The following is an 18,385-nucleotide window of genomic DNA, read 5'->3' on the forward strand; positions in this document are numbered from 1 at the left end:
TTAGTGATTTTGTTTTTGTAAAGGTCTATGTGAGGCATCAAATAACTCTAAAAGTCACTAGGAATGGTCCCTATGGCTCTAGAACCTGTAATTCTACTGTAAGTGGACAGGGGGATTGAGGCAAATCTGGGTGGTATTCACAGATATTACAAACATAGTCCTTGGCCCATGTTATATTACATTACAGCTTTGTTTTGCTAAAAGCATATGCATTACAAAATGGCATTTTGATGCTTTTTTGTGCAATAACTTGAAAGTATAACCCATACTTTTTAAGTTCAGCGTGTGATACTCCAGTTGTATGGCACTTTTGTTTGTTTATTTATTTATTACCAAACTTGCATGCAATTATCTATAAAATTAACAATATTCACTGAATGTAAACAGAAATCATGTTTTTTTTTCAAAATGTTCTCCAAACAAAAGGAGTAGAGCAGGTTCTCATAAGCAAGTTCTAGTCTTTATGAACTTTTCCCTCTAAATAATGAAATTGATAGTGATCAACCTTCTGTTGAATGAGGAGAGACAAAGAGCCCTCCTAGCGCTTAGGGGGTTAAAACCCAGATAGGTTCTTAACCTGCAGAAAAAAATTCAACTCACAAAGCAGAGCGACGGGAAGCCTAGAGAAAGAGAGTCGACAGGAGATCAAACCCATCAGAGCACCTGAACATCTCGCCCGACGTGCTGCTAAAAACACAGAGCTGCCAATTGCAAGCAATTGATTCCATTTTCTGGCGCAGGAAGGAGGGAGGATGAACAAGGCCTGGGGAGGCACAGGAACCTGACGCTGTTTATCCGAGAGCATGATGTGTGCGCGTGTCTCTCTCCTCAAAACATAATCGCACAATTTCTCCTACTCCCCAGGATAACAGTGCTGCTTTGCCTGATGGGCGGGAGAAGGGGGATAGCGGATCCCTGCTTTCCCAATAATCTATCTTGTCACCTAGTAGAGAGTGCCGGCATGACACTGAAAAGTAACAGAAAGTAGCTTAATGGTATCAGCTAGATAGAACTTGCTGCACTGCCTTATACAAATGCGGATGCTCTAGAACTCCGTTTCTCTAATCTTTGGTCATTTCTTGCTGAATCTTTTTTTATTTGTGTTTTCCTCGTCAATTTTCCTAACACCAGTTTAGTATTCCAGATGCAAGAAAAGCAACAGGGTGGGGCCTAAATCTACCAAAGTAAGGACATGTCACTGATTTGTTTTCCAACCTTGTACCAAATAGGAGGCTACCTTATCTATCCCAATGTATAGTCGGAATGTTCGTTCAATTTTCCAGTAGATAATGGGGTCAAATTGACGATCAATTTCGACTGTAGTGATGGAAATAATCGAAGGAGCAGGAATTGAAAAAAAAAATTTGAACAGACAAAATTCCAACTGTGAATGTGGTTTTCATTCAGGAAATGTTATTAATTTACAAAATCAAATGCTAACATTAAACAAATCCTATTGACATCTCTATGCATTGAAAACCGTGCAGCTTTCACATGGTTCTCAAAACAAAATTGTGCAATGAAAACCAATGTGCAACAACCGTGCGAAAACAGCTCATTGGGTCAATTGCCTAGGTGTGAACCTAGCCTTTGTGTGTTAAAGACAGGACACAGCTCAGATTATTTGAGTGTAAGTGTGTTAAAGGCAGGACACGGCTCAGATTATTTGAGTGTAAGTGTGTTAAAGGCAGGACACGGCTCAGATTATTTGACTGTAAGTGTGTTAAAGGCAGGACACGGGGCTCAGATTATGTGGGTGTAAGGGCCAGTTCACACTAATTGAGGTGCAGTCCAGAGCGTTAGCTGCTGGAACACACAGCAATCGCACACTAAACTCCCCCCTACGTTCTGGGGTGACAATTAATGTTAACAATGTTATCAGCATTACAGAAAAAAAATACTGACGAAAGAAAACAAATGCAGCCATCACATATAGGGACTGGTAAGCTGCAATATATTACTTTCTTGTTTTGGGGTTTAGATATGCTTTAAGTATGAGTTATGTGATACATCTAAACAATTAAAAACATTTCACTTATGTAACTACATTTCTGCCCTAACAGACACCAAAATAGAGGTCTATCTCATAGCGGCACCTCACAGGCCATACTAGATATTACTCTATGGGAGTGTGAAACATTACAGGGGCTCTATTCTTTCTGTCTGGTTTATAATTAAAACTGGTTTATAATTGAAAAGAACCTAATGCAGTAACTGCATAAAACCAAAAGCTACCCAGTGTTTACAGTCATATTTTACATTATCATATAGAATTGAGCTATTTAGGAATTCTAGCTTCATTATTCTCAATGCCCCTCCACATCCTAACCTGTCTCTGCCATCATGTATAACCTTAGTAAATGGGTAACATTTCCTTCCATTCCTGCCTTGTTCAAATGCGTGTGTGCAATTTGTATTGTTATTCATTTCATCATGCGTTGTCTCCAATGCTTTGTTTAATCTGCCTCTTTCGGTGTATGAAGCTGCTTTTCATTATTGCATTCGATCGCTTTACACCTGACCGGCCACACTTTAAAGAAAGCCATCATAAAATGCTTGTATGTTTTTAGTTATGAAATACTATCTTGAATATGTTTTTCTTCAGGGTCAGTACATGATTATTTTGTATGGTTTGGGGTATGTACATGATGAAATCATTTTCTGTTGATAATATTTTTTGGAATTGGTTTTGTAAATTTGATCTGTAGTTTTGCTGCGCGTCTCAGTAATTATTTTTAGATCTAAATGAACACCGTTCGGCTATTCACTTCAGGCTTGTACGGCTGATTTCAGCCGTACATCGGCTAAAATCAGCCGTACATCGGCTTGCTTCGGCTGGCTTCAGATCAGCCGAACATGCTCTGCATGTTCGGCTGAGCCGAAGTGCAGAAGGAGTTCGACTCAGCCGATCCAACATCTGGATCGGCTGAGCCGAAGCTCCGGCAGCTCACTCGCTGCCGAACAGCAGTGAGTGAATAGCCGAAAGCCACGAGTGACAGAATAGAAAATCAGTGAAAAAAGTTAAAAAAAAAAGTAAAAAACAATGTTTACAAATGTAAATAAATGATACATTTAAAAAAAAGAAAGATTTTAAAAAAGAAAAAAATTAAAGATTATTGAAAAAAAATAAGTAGATAATTGGGCGGAGCTAGTAGTGACAGCTACCTCCGCCCAACTGTCTTCTAGCAGGTCCCGACAAATGAAAAACAACTAGACAGAGCCGGCCGCGACATCACGGCCGGCCCTGCCAAGTTGTCATTGTTTAATGATAGTTCGGCGTCCCCAGGTAACCTTGCAACTGGGTGGAGCTCCACCCAGCTGTCAGTTGCAAGGCTTTCAGACAACCAATGGCTGGCTATTCGCCCCGCTTCGGGTTTCACTTCGGCTCAGTCGAGCCGAAGCATATGCCTGCGGCTCGGCTGAGCCGCTCAGCCAGCTTTGGGTGCTGTACTGGCTATAGTGAGTAGCCCGTACAGCAGCCCTTCGGGTCTACTGAAACGAAGGGCTCCGGTGGCCGAAGCTAGCCAAAGGATCAGCCGGAGCTACGGCTGATCCTTTGACTAGCTTTGTGAATAACCCTCTAAATGTCTACTTTCCCTTATCAGAATTTCAGCTTAGCTGATACAAAGTCTGAAATCAAGTTAAATGATGTCAGATCTGATTGTATGGGCTACTTGGTTCCTCTAGACCAGGGGTACCCAAGTGTCGTCCCTCCACCTGTGGTGAAGCTACAATCCCATGGTGCATCTGGAAGTCAGAGTTTTGAAGTGTCTCATAAGACTTGTAGTACCACAACAACTGGAGGGCTGAAGTCTGGCCACCCCTGTTCTAGACCCTAAACTTTGTGTTTCGGGAGTATTTAACAATTTGGTGATAATCATCTTACTACTTTTTGTAGCTAGAAAAGTTACTGCTCTTAATTGGCTATCCACTAATGATGGACAGATGGCGGAGTGCAGTAAAATCTACCTTATCCTTTAAAATGCTGATTAATCATCACAGTGGTAGCCTCATAATATTTTCAGAATTTAACAGTCAGAATTTAAAATTGCTGAATTTCTAGTCCAGACATCTCCCCAGGGTGTTACCTTAAACTCAGTTATAAGATATGTAACGCCAAACGTTTTTTTTGTTTTTTTTTTGGATAGAGTGAGGAAGTGTTAATACCCCTGTCAAGTTTTTATAGCTGTCTGGGTTCTCACTGGAGAGATTATTCTTTATTTTTCTTGGCGACTGTTGTCTCTGATAGATATGATAATGGGAAATCAAACAATTTAGAGTTGTCACAGGAACAGAAGGTGAGAAATCTGTCAATAGGGACATCTGTTTCAGTGATGACTTCCTGTTGTATTTCTGGGACAGGAAGTGAAGGGAAATGTCTCCAAGGAGGCCTTAATCAACAAAAAGACAACAGAAACCTGTCAGAAATCTTAAAGTGACACTAAACTCAGGAGTTAAATCTTAAAAATACATTCAATTACCTTAACTATTAACAAAAATGTATCTTATTTGTGTATCACTCGGCTGTAGATCCTCAAATCATCTCTGAATTGGTGCTGACAGTGTGGCTACTTTTGTTCCCTGTGTGTGCTGTAAAGTAATAATTAAATAATATTCTCTGCTCAGCACTCCTTTAGACAAGTGAGAATATAAAGCTGCTGTGCTCAGAGCGTATGAACTCTTCAATGGCCTGAATAAAATATGCACAGCGCTGCCACCGCTCCAAGCTCGCTCCCATGATAGACTACAGTCTCAATACAAATTAGTAAACTAAACGGGAGTGATCTTGGAGCGGTGACTACTTTACAACACACACAGGAACCATGGAGAACAAAAGTAGCCACCCTCCAGAAGGAAGGACAGTGTCAGCACCAATTCAGAAATGCTTCGAGGATCTACAGCTGACTGATAGACAAATAAGCTACATTTTGGTTAATAGTTAAGGTACTTGAATGCATTTTTTAGAATTAATTCCTGAATTTGCTGTCACTTTAAGCATTCTCTACTATGCCATGCTTTGTTCAGATGTAGTGCAGCCATCCGCAGTGGATCACGTTTTAGTGGGTGGTGCAGAACCTGCTAAATGGTGTTCAGGAGGGTGATAATGCCACCTCCTGAATGCAGTTTTTCCCCATCCCAATCTGGATTTTTTGGCATACCACCGCCCGTGTGAACGAAACCTTAGGCCTCAGGCACATAGGCCTCCTGAGTATAACACAGGAGAAATTGATCTAGCAAGTGTAAACAAGGTTATACCTCTCATACCCTTATCTCCTGCATCTAGAAGTACTTGCGTTTACATGCATTTAGCTGCAGAAAACTAAGCTAAACGGTCCCGGGACGCACACATTTTTTGTTCATGTAAATGCACCTAGATGCTGCTGAATGTCTAGTGTGAATTCAGCCATAAAAAAATTCGATGCTTCCAGGTGCATTTAGAAATCAGCTCCAAATACATCTGCACGCATGTATTTTGATGTCTGTATGAAAGATGCCTAAAAATGCTTTTACTTACACTTCAAAGTGGAACTTGACACCAGACATTAAAGCTTGAGAGCAGGCAGTTTTTTTTTTAGTCTAGAAGAGATACTCTAGGTCTCTTTTGCAATAAAAGACTCTTACCTGCCTGTTCACAATGTACACTAAACTATGCACGTGCAACTCAGTGTACAATTTCGGCTTCTGCCAAGTTGAATGAACTCCCACGGTTACGTCATCCCAGCCAGGCCAATCAAGATGACTGAAGATCCCATTCCCATAAGAAGTCCTGGTGAAAATGTCAGTTGCTAGCGAAGGACCTGGAAGGGAGGTGATTAAAGTTCTGCTTAACATCCTCTTGGTTTAGATACTGGACTCTGATATCTAGAATGCCATTCTTTCACTGTGTGGTAATTCTTGAAGAGACTGCTTAAAGCCTATCTCCAGGTAAAAAATAAAAGGCTACCCTGCACTGCAAGGGTTAACTTTTTTAACTTATACCTGATCCCCGCTCCCTCGGCAGTCATCACTCACCTCTCTCTACTCTGCTCCGGCTTGTAGACTGTCCCTCCGTGTTATCACATCTAATGCAGGGCTATGGGCCCTGCATTAGATGTGATGAGGTCAATGGGCCTTCGTCTGCCAGAACATAGGGATAGGGGGAGTGGCTGCAGGCAATGGCCTTGGAGTCTGTGGGAATTTTTTTTTTTACCCTGAGACAGGCTTTAAATACCCTTTCCTGCTTTTGGTATGTGGACTCAAGGCCGCTATTCATGTTTAAGATAGGGTTTATTTAGCATATGTCCAATTTATATGGCAGTTCCTTTCATATTTTCTGATGTTAACTTTGTACTAGAATTATCATCTATACTATATTGACTGTATTGCAACATAGAACACAAATTGAGAATTGCCGTATACTCTTTGATTGATATAATTGTTGCAGCTATTAAGTCTGCTTTTGGATTTTTAATTCTAATTTTAGTTTTAAATTAGACTTTGCATTAAAAATTACATTGATATTTTTAGAAGTATATCATTAGATACACCCAATCAGGAAACATTAAACATTTTGTTTTTGTGCGCTTGCTTAAGTAATATGTTGCCGTCTCTCTCCACAGCCAGAGTTCATTTTAATTTTAGGAATCTGGTAGCCACTAAGCATAAAGTATAGGCTTACTCCAGACGGCCTGTGAGTGCCACAAGAAGCTTGCCTGCTGGGCATATTGCTAATGATGGCATCCTTGTTGTCTACACTGCTTAGGACAGAAATGAGGAGATGGGAGTGTAGGGACACCGAATGGCCTTGTAAATTTGCAGGTCTTTCAAGACACAGGAGTATGCTGTACTGACATTGACACACAGCAGGACATATTGTTTATTTAAAGTTACAGATTGTTTCAATATACATTCAAGTGGTTTTTTTTTTCAAACCATGGTCATAGGTGCAAGGTCTGCTTTAATCAGCTTCTGCAGCCAACAATATTTAAATGTAAAAGAGTTAGGCTTATTTAATAAGGCAGTGCAAAGAGCAAAGATAATTTGCAAAGTGCAGTGACCCAAAGCAATCATTCAGATTTCATTAGTGTACCGTAGTCAGACCAGACAAAGATGATACTGATTAGCCGCTATCAGCTTCCATAGTTTAAACATTGCTTTTACCTTACTAAAAACACCAGCGCTCGGGGTTGATTTTTCTGAAGTCAAATGGGCTGCTCACTTTGCAAATGTTCTCTTTGCTTAATGAGTGTTGTGAAAATCCACTTTGCAAGGAATAACCAATCACATTTAAGGGAAATAAAAAAAACAAACATATTTTGTTTTTATTTGTGTGTATTTTTATGTATAGTATTTTTGTGTACACATAATTGGATGATGGAAGTCAGCAGACCTGCACCTCGTTCACTAAGCTAAGGGAAAATTCCCTTGCAAAGTGAGCAGTCTATTTGCCTTCAGTAAATCAACCCCATAGTATCCTGCATGTGACAGAGCATGACAAGACAGCTAATCTCTATACCAAAAATGCAAATGCCCATAGTTCTCTTCAGAGTCATGGGTAATGTCCTCCCGTGACTCAAAACTCAGCATATAGCTGCCTATTTCCTGCTATATGCTGAGAGCGCAGAGCCGCACTGCAGCTGGGATGGATCCTGAAATACAGTTGAGATCCACCCCTTTGGCTGATTGACAGCTGGCTCTGCCTCTGTAGAGACAGAGACAGCTGTACCCGCCCCTCCTCTGTCCATTCCTCCAGCCAGTCACTGATAGTCACTGCTCTCTGCAGGGAGAGGATCAGGAAGTCAGCGATCAGTGCTATGTTTTCACTGACTTCTTGATCAATAGAGCCAACCTGTGACATCTTCGGTGTCACAGGTCAGCTTGAATTATTATGTTTTTCACTCACCCCATAATTTGCCTTTAAGTTCATTAAACCCTGCAGTTTACCCACCACTATGCATGCACGTGCTTATTTATAAAGGCGGACTTGCTTTCCACTAAGTGTAGTAACTTCTTCAAGCTGCCCTGTTCGAATTACATTCAATCTTTTAGGATATGGAACTCTAGCGGAACCTATGTCTAGGTTCAATGCATTTTTTTTAATGCACTCATCCTTCCTCCACATCACATCCTGCTTGTTACCCTCACTTGGGCTGCCTGACTTGATGCTCTGTCTCCAAGTCTCTGAGCATGCATAACATCATAAAAATAAAAAAAACCTGTAGTAAGGTTAGAAACCATAATGTTCGGTTGTATATTATAAAGCTGGTAGATGGTGTATGAGGTGACTCATGACTTTAAGTGAATCTGTTATATGCACAGCAACAGGTTCACTTAACTGCCATGTCCCCGTGTTCCATGCACATGGGCTCCATATGCTTCCCGTTTCTTCCCTTCCTACTCTGTTTGCTTCTGACTAAAGAGAAATAATCAAAGTGGCTTTAGCTGCCCATACCGCAGTTGAATTTTGTGTTTTTCAATTTACTAAAAAGTTAATAGGGTCAAATTAACAATCGTTTTGGATTGCAGTGATTAAAAAAAATCGAAGAAGCAGGATGGGAAAGTTTTCTTAAACTAAAGAGAATTCAAACAGTGAATGTGGTTTTCTTCGAGAAACTCCATTCATTCCAAAATGAAATGTTAAAACCAAATTAAAATTCCAACGTCATTTGACAAGTCTCTGATCGCATTAATAAATGTTTTGATGAGATTTTTTTGTATAAATGTGCAGTATGGAAATATACCAGTGTATGGTCAACTGTAGAGCTTACACCGTACTTCTTCTCTCCCCTCCTGCGGGCAAACAGAGTGGGTCTGGAGTGAAGGCTAGATAAGTATATATGGGGGAATCGGTAGTTCAGTGGGCTTGGGCAAAGAACAGACACCTGATATGCTAAGATTAAAAAACAAAGAAAATAAATTCACATAAAGGAGAAACATAAATATTTAATTGGCACAACTACACAATTACCGGTATTAAATTTAATGCTTAATATTCCAGTTCGTTCATAAGCTCAATCATGACTGGTTCTCTTTAATATCCTCAGAATATGAACTTTTAGAGTAGTGCTAGGTCTTTACCCTAAAGTCCAGAATTTGAAATATTTTTTTCTTCCTGTTCCTTATGTTTGCATCCAGCAGACTTATAAGGTAACATCTCCCAGATAACTTTTCCAATTCTTTGTTTCTTTTCTACTTTGTGTCCTCACTTCCTCTTCTTCACAAGACCGCAAAGAGCCACAATGAGCTGTGTTTCATGCAGATCACAAGAACTTATTATAGAAAAAAAAGGTTTTATCCTAATCTTCTCAGATAAGGTTCTCGGAGGTCTACTAATGTCACTATGTGAGAGGGGATTAGCAGGCAGATTAATTTAGGTTTTGTCTTGTTTGTTAAGGATACAATACATAGTTTTAGAAGGATGGGAAGAAAAATTTAAGAGGGAAATCAGTACAGTATCATACATTTAATACAGGCAGCCTGCTTCTTAAAGGAACACATGATCACCTCATTTATGATTGTGTTTTTCTCACATTTCAGTTTATCATCTGAGAGAAAAAAAAAAAGATTTTAATTCATCTCCTAATTAGTACTCTCGCGCACCTGGCGTTGAAGCTGTAATTAGCACTGGTGCTAAAATGTGCAAATAATTTTAAAGGTGTCATAAAAACATGAAATTTAAAAAAAACAGTAGTGTCACTGCATAGTCTTACTTAATAACCATTGTGCTTCCATGTATAGGCAGAGGCTTTTAGAAAATTGATTTCCCTATGTGAGGTTGGCCTTACACATTTTTATTAGGTTGCTGGAGGAACCCAGATTTGAAACCCCCCCTGTTCTTTATAAGGAACCTGTCAGGGTAGGAATATAGAAATTCTTGTCAAACGTCAGCTCTAACTATGGGGATGAGTGTAATTCAGTCACCCCATAGATCTCCTTTAAAGATCAGTTAAAGGGTAAAGCAGTCCTTACACTGCTCTGTTTTTTTCATTCAACCCGTGGACTGAACAAAACAAATTTAACAGATTCCTCCATCAACCCTACGAGCAAGTTGACCAATCCCCGCTGTTTCTTTTGTATTCCAGCAGCGATCTATGGATGCTTTTAGAGTACTGCTGTCAGTGACCCATAGAGCTGCCATCTCTGTTTGTACGAAGATTTTCCAACTGGCTCCTTCGATCACCTGATTGAGGGATGACGGCCCAAATGGTGCTGACAGCGGCACCTTCTGTGCAAATTTCGACCAGTTTCTCAAGAACTGGCTGAAATCTACACAGTGTAAGGCCACCTTTAGGTTAGCTTACTGTTAGGGTTTAGGTTTTTTTTTTTAATAACTGTTATATATTAATATATAGCTTTTTTCAGGTTCTTTTTCTTTGATTTCACCTGGTAATCCTGTGAATAACACACTTCCTGTCCCTGGGTGGCTACGTCAATCCTGCACTGTATCTATTAAGGGAACCATGGTACCATGGTTGCCACCTGGGCTGGACTTCAAACCAATCTGCCTTTGTTGATTATTAGCAGGGCTTAAAAATGTTTAGCGTGTCTCACCAGTCAGTCAAAAATGTCACCAGTCAACATGACCGGACTGTAGCTTCAAAAAAAAAAAATGTTGTCCCTATGTTATGTTATAAAACATTTATTCTTACCCATATTTTTTGTCAGATATAAAAGACGGGGTCATGTCAGGTAAATTGACACCAAACATGTCAAGCCTTAAAATTGAGCGCGCCCACAAAATCACAAAAAAACGACCACACTGAAAATTGCCCATAGGCGACGCTTTAACCGCTTTTATTGCTCATCAGTATAGTGTTATCAGTGATTCATGGCCTGAGAATTATTACTCTCACTCCGGCATTCGCGGCGATATGTAACATGTGCGGCACAATATACGCAATCGTCGTTTTCACCCGACGCATGTTTCCGTGTTTATGTGGGGGGCAGGGGACTTTTAAAAACATTTAGTGTTTTTTTTTTTAATGCTTCCTTAATTTTAAAAGTTAAAGCTGAACTTAAACATTTTCATTAAAATATATTCCACAATAGCAACAGGGGATATAAATCCACTTTGTAAGTACCAAACACCACTGCAAAGCCAGACATTACCATATAAAAATGGCAATCACATCATTACTGAGCTACAGTTAGCCTGTCTAGAGCAGCCTCTTAGTCTGAGAGTGGGTGACTCTGTAAAAGAAGGGGCTCCTAATGTAAAGGTGGACTCTGATGTGAAAGATGGGCTCATAGAGTGAGAGGGGTGACTCTGTAAGAGAAGGGGCTCCTAATGTAAAGGTGGAATCTGATGTGAAAGGGGGGCTCCTAGTGTGAGAGAGGGTGACTCTGTAAAAGAAGGGACCTAATGTAAAGGTGGAATCTGATGTGAAAGAGGGGCTCCTAGTGTGAGACAGGGTGACTCTGTAAAAAAAAAAAGGGGCTCCTAATGTAAAGGTGGACTCTGATGTGAAAGGGGCTCTTAGTGTGAGAGGAGGTGACTCGGTTAAAATATAAAAAAGAGCTCCTAATGTAAAGGTGGACTCTGATGTGAAAGGAGGGGACTGTGGTGTGATGGGACTTTTTGTGTTTTTGGATGGAGGAGTAGAAAGACTTATATTAGGACTGAATAAGAAAACTCTTAATGCGTATGGCTAGCTTATGACCTAAACGACGCAGCAGATGTATTTTGAGATGAGCCTTTCTTGTTGGCAGTCACCTTATTTGCAGCACTTTGATTTCGCGTTCTGCAAATCTTACATTTGCCAGCAAAGTGTTGAACATAAAATATGAAGCAAATAAAAATATTTTCTGTAGTTTCTGCTGAATTTTTACAATAATCATTACTGTACTGTGTAGTAGAAATTTACTAAACAGTAATCAACCCTACTTGTTAATAAAGGAATTATTTTGGTTACAGAAGATTGTGTTAAATCCCAGAGTAAAAGTTGCATGGGTTCTTCTCTTTTCATAATATACAGAAACGCCAGGCCATTCAGGCATTTTATTCCAGAAGGAATGAGTAGTGAGAGAGCGGCCTGTGTGCACGCTTCATTAAATTTGCCTGAAATAAATGGAGCTGGGGTGGAGCCTAGATGTCTCTGCTGTTGTCTACCAATAGCTCAGGGCTTCTGTTAGGCTCCCATCTCCTCCCAGGAGCAGGGGTCATGGTTCAGAGAGGGTAAGCAATTCAATTTTACTTTTTTTCTGCCCCACAGCATCTTGCTGTGACCCTATGGTATTGTCTTCTGGTGGCTGAGTACCTCAGAGACCCGCCATAATCCTTTCAAACCCTTCTGTTCTAGATGTTAGCTTGAAGGCAATTCTACACAATTCCCTGTGGCAGTGAAGGGGTTAGCTTTCTCCTCTGACGGTCACAGTTGTAATATAGTGTTCGGCTGAAAGAAATTTCAAATGCTGCTAACCAGTCATTTTATGCTGTATATAAAACAACAGCAACAGGCCAAACGTGCATTTAATTTATTCCACTTTAAACACATAGATTGTTACACACAACAACCCAACCTTTAGAAGTGCTTGCCTGTCACATCCCTCTGCTGAATGGTTTTCTGTCACATCCCTTTGCTGAATGTCTATCTGCCTCATCCCTCTGCTGAATGTCTGTCTGGCTCAGTCCTCTGCTGAATGTCTGTCTGACTCAGTCCTCCGCTGAATGTCTGTCTGACTCAGTCCTCTGCTGAATGTCTGTCTGTCTCAGTCCTCTGCTGAACGTTTGTCTGTCTCATCCCTCTGCTTAATGTCTGTCTGTCTCTTCTTCCTGAGTATCTGTTTGCCTTATCCGTTTGGTGAATGTCTGTCTGCCCCATCTGTTTGGTGAATATCTGTCTGCCCCATCCCTCTGCTGAATGTTTGTCTGTCTAATCTCTCTGCTGAATGTCTGCCTGCTTCATTTTCCTGTTGAGTATCTGTTTGCCCCATCCGTTTGGTGAATGTCTGTCTCCCCCATCTATTTGGTGAATTTCTATCTGCCCCATCCCACTTCTGAATGTCTATCTGTCCCATGGCTCTACTGAATGTCTGTATGCCTCATCCTTCTACTGAATTTCTACCTCCACCATACATCTGCTAAATGTATTTCTGCCTCATACCTCTGCTGATTATTTGTCTGCCCCATCCCTCTGCTGAATATCTGTCTGTCACATCCCTTTGCTGAGTGTCTACCTTATTCCAGAGCTGAAGGTCTATCTGCCTTATCTCTCTCCTGAGTATCTGTCTGCCTCATCTCTACCTGCATATCTGTCTGCCTCATCCCTTTGCTGAGTGTCTACCTTATTCCAGAGCTGAAGGTCTATCTGCCTTATCTCTCTCCTGAGTATCTGTCTGCCTCATCTCTACCTGCATATCTGTCTGCCTCATCCCTTTGCTGAGTGTCTACCTTATTCCAGAGCTGAAGGTCTATCTGCCTTATCTCTCTCCTGAGTATCTGTCTGCCTCATCTCTACCTGCATATCTGTCTGCCTCATCCCTTTGCTGAGTGTCTGCCTTATCCCAGAGCTGAATATCTGCCTCATCCCAGAGCTGAAGGTCTATGTGCCTCATCTCTCTCCTGCATATCTGTCTGCCTCATCCCTTTGCTGAGTATCTGCCTTATCCCAGAGCTGAATATCTGCCTCATCCCAGAGCTGAAGGTCTATGTGCCTCATCTCTCTCCTGCATATCTGTCTGCCTCATCCCTTTGCTGAGTGTCTGCCTTATCCAAGAGCTGAATTTCTGCCTCATCACAGAGCTGAAGGTCTATGTGCCTCATCTCTCTGCTGAGTATCTGTTTGCCCTATCCTTTGCAGACTATCTATTTGCCCCATTTCTTTTCTAAATGTCTATCTGCCTAATCACTTTGCTGGATGTCTATCTGGTCCATCCCGTTGCTGAATGTCTCATCCTTCTGATGAATATCTATCTGCCTCATCCCTTTGCTGAGTGTCTACTGCTTCCCTGAGATGATTCTATGACTGTCTCTTACCTCTATTCAGTCTACCTGTCTTATTCCTGTGCTCAATTTCTATCTGCCTCATCCTATGCTGAATGTCTATGTAGGAAGCAACAACAAAGCCAATGGTAACTATAAAGGAGCTTTAGATATCTACAGTTGTGATGGGATAAACCATCCCTCAAACAACTGTAGCCTGTGGCGCATACCTGTAGGAAGGTTTTTCTGGTCTCCTGAGACCAAAATTTGAGGACAAAAAGGATACCGCCCATTTCTACATGGTAAACCTGTTTAGTCCTCATCCAACCTGACAGAGCATTGTTTAAGAAGAATGGGCAAACATTGTTTAATCAAGATGTGAAAAGCTGGACGAGCCTTATCCCAAACCACTGCAATTGCATCTCAAGGTGATTCTATTAGGCATGGATTCAGGGGCTGAGTATAATTAGACGATGCCTGATGGCTTGCAAAGCATGCCTACAGTATGCAAATAATAAAAAATCCCTTTCAGCTGCTGGGCAAATTTATGAAATGTAAAGTAAAAGTAAAATCATTAGCTGTTGCTCTTAGCAAACGCTCATATTTCACTGGAGAGTGGGATAAACAAGACAGCTGCTATGGAAACAGCACATTTTTTGTTTTAATAAAGCAGCCCATTTGTTATTTTGCTGGCAGAGATCAACCCAACCTAAGTAGAGCTCACACAGGTTATTTTTCCCCACCATGACTGGAAGGTCGTTCACAAGGCCACCCGGGCATATTGGATACTCTTGAGAGAGAATAGAATCTGTGGTTCCCCATATAGCTGTATATCCAGAGAATTCATCATGAAGGTCATGGGGGGCTGGTTTACAAAAACAGACGCTGTTACCCACTAAATCAGATTTCTTGCTGAATTCAAAAGCAGAAACCTTTTTTTGGCCTTACTTTTGCTCTAGGATTTATAACCAAAGCCCCCGAGGTTCTGTTTTTTGTTTTGTCTACATTGACTGTATTCATTTATTGAGAAATACAGCCAGGCACACTTACTAATGCCTTTTCTTACAACCCAGTTTTCTAATTTTTTGTATATAAGAGATGTGATATTGTATTCTCTAATCATTGTTCCATATATCAATGTACTGTATATACTAAAGTCCAGTTGTAACATGCTTTATGATCTTCAAGTAAACAGAAACAGGAACCATACCGCACTCCTTACCGGGATTCCCACTTGATGAAGATGGGTGCTCGAAATGACTGCGGATGGCACCGCCACACATGAACAATAGAAAGATGTCACCAGCACACCATAAGTTGAAAAAGCGAAATATTTTATTGCCAATAGCTGTATCTCATTTTTCTATTTATCATGACACCAAACTCAGGAGTTAAATCTTAAAATGCATTCAAGTACCCTAACTATTAACAAAAATGTATCTTATTTGTGTATCACTCAGCTGTAGATCCTCAAATCATCTCTGAATTGGTGGTGACACTGTCCTTCCTTCTGGAGGGTGGCTACTTTTGTTCCCCATGGTCCCTGTGTGTTTTGCAAAGTAGTCACCACTCCAAGCTCGTTTGGGTGATGGACTACAGTCTCAATACAAATTAGTGAACTAAACATCAGATTGTAGTCCATCATGGGAGTGATCTTGGAGAGGTGGCTACTTTACAACACACACAGGCACCATGGGGAACAAAAGTAGCCACCCTCCAGAAGGAAGGACAGTGTTAGCACCTATTCAGAGATGATTTGAGGATCTACAGCCGAGTGATACACTAATAAGGTCTAGTATTGTTAATAGTTAAGGTACTTGAATGCATTTTTAAGATTTAGCTCCTAAGTATACTGTCACTTTAATTCATGTAGGATAGACTTCAGTAAAGATTACAGATTTACTGTATGTGTAAGGCTTAGGAGCTTACCAGAACCATAGAATTGACTTCCTGCCAAGTATTTGCAGTTACAACTGCAGTTGAACATACATTTTATCTGCCAAAAATTAGTGTTTTTTTGTTCAGCCAGTTTTACCATTTACACAGCTCTGCCGCAGCCAGGAGGATCACTCTGCTACTTTCTGGTTCAGTTGATTCTTAATGTTAAATGGAGATCGGTGATGATTCAGATTCCCTGTAAAGCTGGAAACATGACATTAGAATTGCCATTGCTGAAATAAATGTTACCCGCCTGGCTGTGCATTGTGGCAGTGGTGTGCCAAGCGCAAGAATTTCTGTACAAAATGTTAGTTACTTTTGCAGATAAAACAGTAAATGTAAAAATGTATACTTTTTAACTGTATTTGTTTGATTGTTTACTTTAATGTTTATGATTGGCATAGTGATAGAGAAAGTGGAGACGTTTCCATTTTGTAATGTTTCCTAAAATGGTATTTTTATTTGCATTCTCAACGATAATCTTAAATTATATTATATATTTCACAGCTGGTGCCTAATTTTTGAGGGTTTCTCTAGTTGTTAATGAAGTCTGTCCTGGATTGGACAGACTGGCTCCTGAATTCCATATGAATTTGTCTGCCCAATGTTTTAAAGGTGTCCTGTGGTAGCATGTACTGTACCTCCACTCTATGTAGAAGAAATCCCCATCTTATATATGACTAGTGACAGGATGGGGGTCAGTAGAATTCCTGTAATTCACTGTGGAATTGAAGTTGATTCCAGGAGGAGGGAGGGAAAAAAAAGAAAGAAAAGTAATAAAATGTGCCGCTTCTAACACGCTCCAGGGCTCTGAAACACTTTGACACATTGAAATATAAACTGCATTTGTCATATCTATCGTTGGCCAATCATGTCCAACAGCAATCAAATGACAGTGAAGTTGCTAGCAGCTGGTTCTGTACCTGCTGTGTCATTTGTTTTGGGTAACACACCCTGCAGAGAGCTGCATAACCTATGTAGGATATTTTTATACAGAAGAATTATTTATTTCATTATATGGTTTAATAGCTGTAGGTGAATGTTGTACGGTGTTGGTCCTTGATAAAGCCAGAAAAGGTGTAGTTAAAGTTATTCTATTTGATGGCTGGGATCCTTACATTACTAAGGGGTCTATTCACGAAGCTGCCGAGGGATCTGGCCGTAGCTTTGGCCGATTCAGTAGAACCGAGGGGGTGCTGTAGGGGCTATTCACAATAGCCATTGGCCGAGCCGAACAGTGTTCGGCTCACTTCACTTCAGATCGGTAATTCACTCGGCTGCCCTCGGCAGCTTCGTGAATAGACCCCTAAGAGTTCACATTCCCTATGAACCCATCAACTTTATTAAAATGAACCTGTCAAAAAGATTCTTTTTGAGGCTGGATTTGAACCCTTCCATGTGAGTTTATGTGCTTTTTATAGTGTTGTCACTGCACGTTGACATATGAGTATAACACAGGGCTTTATGCGCTACCATTATCAGACATTTTAACAGGTTGATGTGTCACTGCTCATTTTTTTCCAGCGGTATTGTGTAACGGACTTATACTTACCTGATCCCCAGTTGCACTGTTCCAAGACTGGCGCCCGCAGCCTCTTACCACCTCTTAGGCTCGCTAATGTCATCACATCTAATGCAGGGCCCTTAGCAGAGGGACTGACTCAAAGCCAGAGTGGAGGGGGAGTGAAGATCAGGTAAATAAAAGACCTTTACAGAGCTGTCCTAGAAAAAAGAAAGCAATTAAATGGCCCAACCTTTTTTTTCCATAGTTCTCTTAAGGGTCACAGGAGGACATATACTGACCCAAAACTCAGCATATAGCGGCTATTGCTCGCTAAATGCTGACAGTGCAGAGCCGCGCTGCAGCCGGGACGGAACCCGTCAATATTTTTGGGATCCACCCCGCTGTCTTATTGAAAACTGGCTACGCCTTTTTAGAGGCAGAGGTAGCTATGCCCGCCCCCTTCCCCTCCTCCAAAATTCCTGCAGGGGGAATCCCTGCAGAGAGCGGTGACTGAATGACAGTTACCACTCTCTGCAGGGAAAGGATCAGGAACTCAGAGATCAGCTGTATTTGATCACTCAGTTCTCGATCAATAGACCTGACGTGTGGCAGCTTTAGTGTCTCATGTCTGCTCTAATTATGGGGATGAGTGTATTTCACTCTCCCCATAGTTCTCCTTTGACTCTTGCAGTACAGGGGTAGCTCCACTGCAAGGTTTTTTTTACCCTGGAGATAGTCTTTATTTACTATGCCACAAGCTACAGCCATTGCTCCACACAGTAGACTCGCATACAAATACTTACAAACACACATCTCAGCCTCCCAGCCTATTCAAGGCAGAAAAAGGAGACATACTTGGCATTGGGACTTTATTTTAAATAAACAATTATAGTTTATACAAAACAGAGCATATCTTAAGATATATTTATTTATATATAGATAGATATATATATAGATATATATATATCTATATATATATAGAATAAATGCTTCTGATGAAGAGGACAGAGAAAGATGGAGGAGGTTTGATTACTTATAGTTAC

The sequence above is a fragment of the Nanorana parkeri genome, unplaced genomic scaffold (genome assembly GCF_000935625.1).
Source record: "Nanorana parkeri isolate BGI_ZX_2015 unplaced genomic scaffold, ASM93562v1 scaffold819, whole genome shotgun sequence".
Taxonomy (NCBI): Eukaryota; Metazoa; Chordata; class Amphibia; order Anura; family Dicroglossidae; genus Nanorana; species Nanorana parkeri.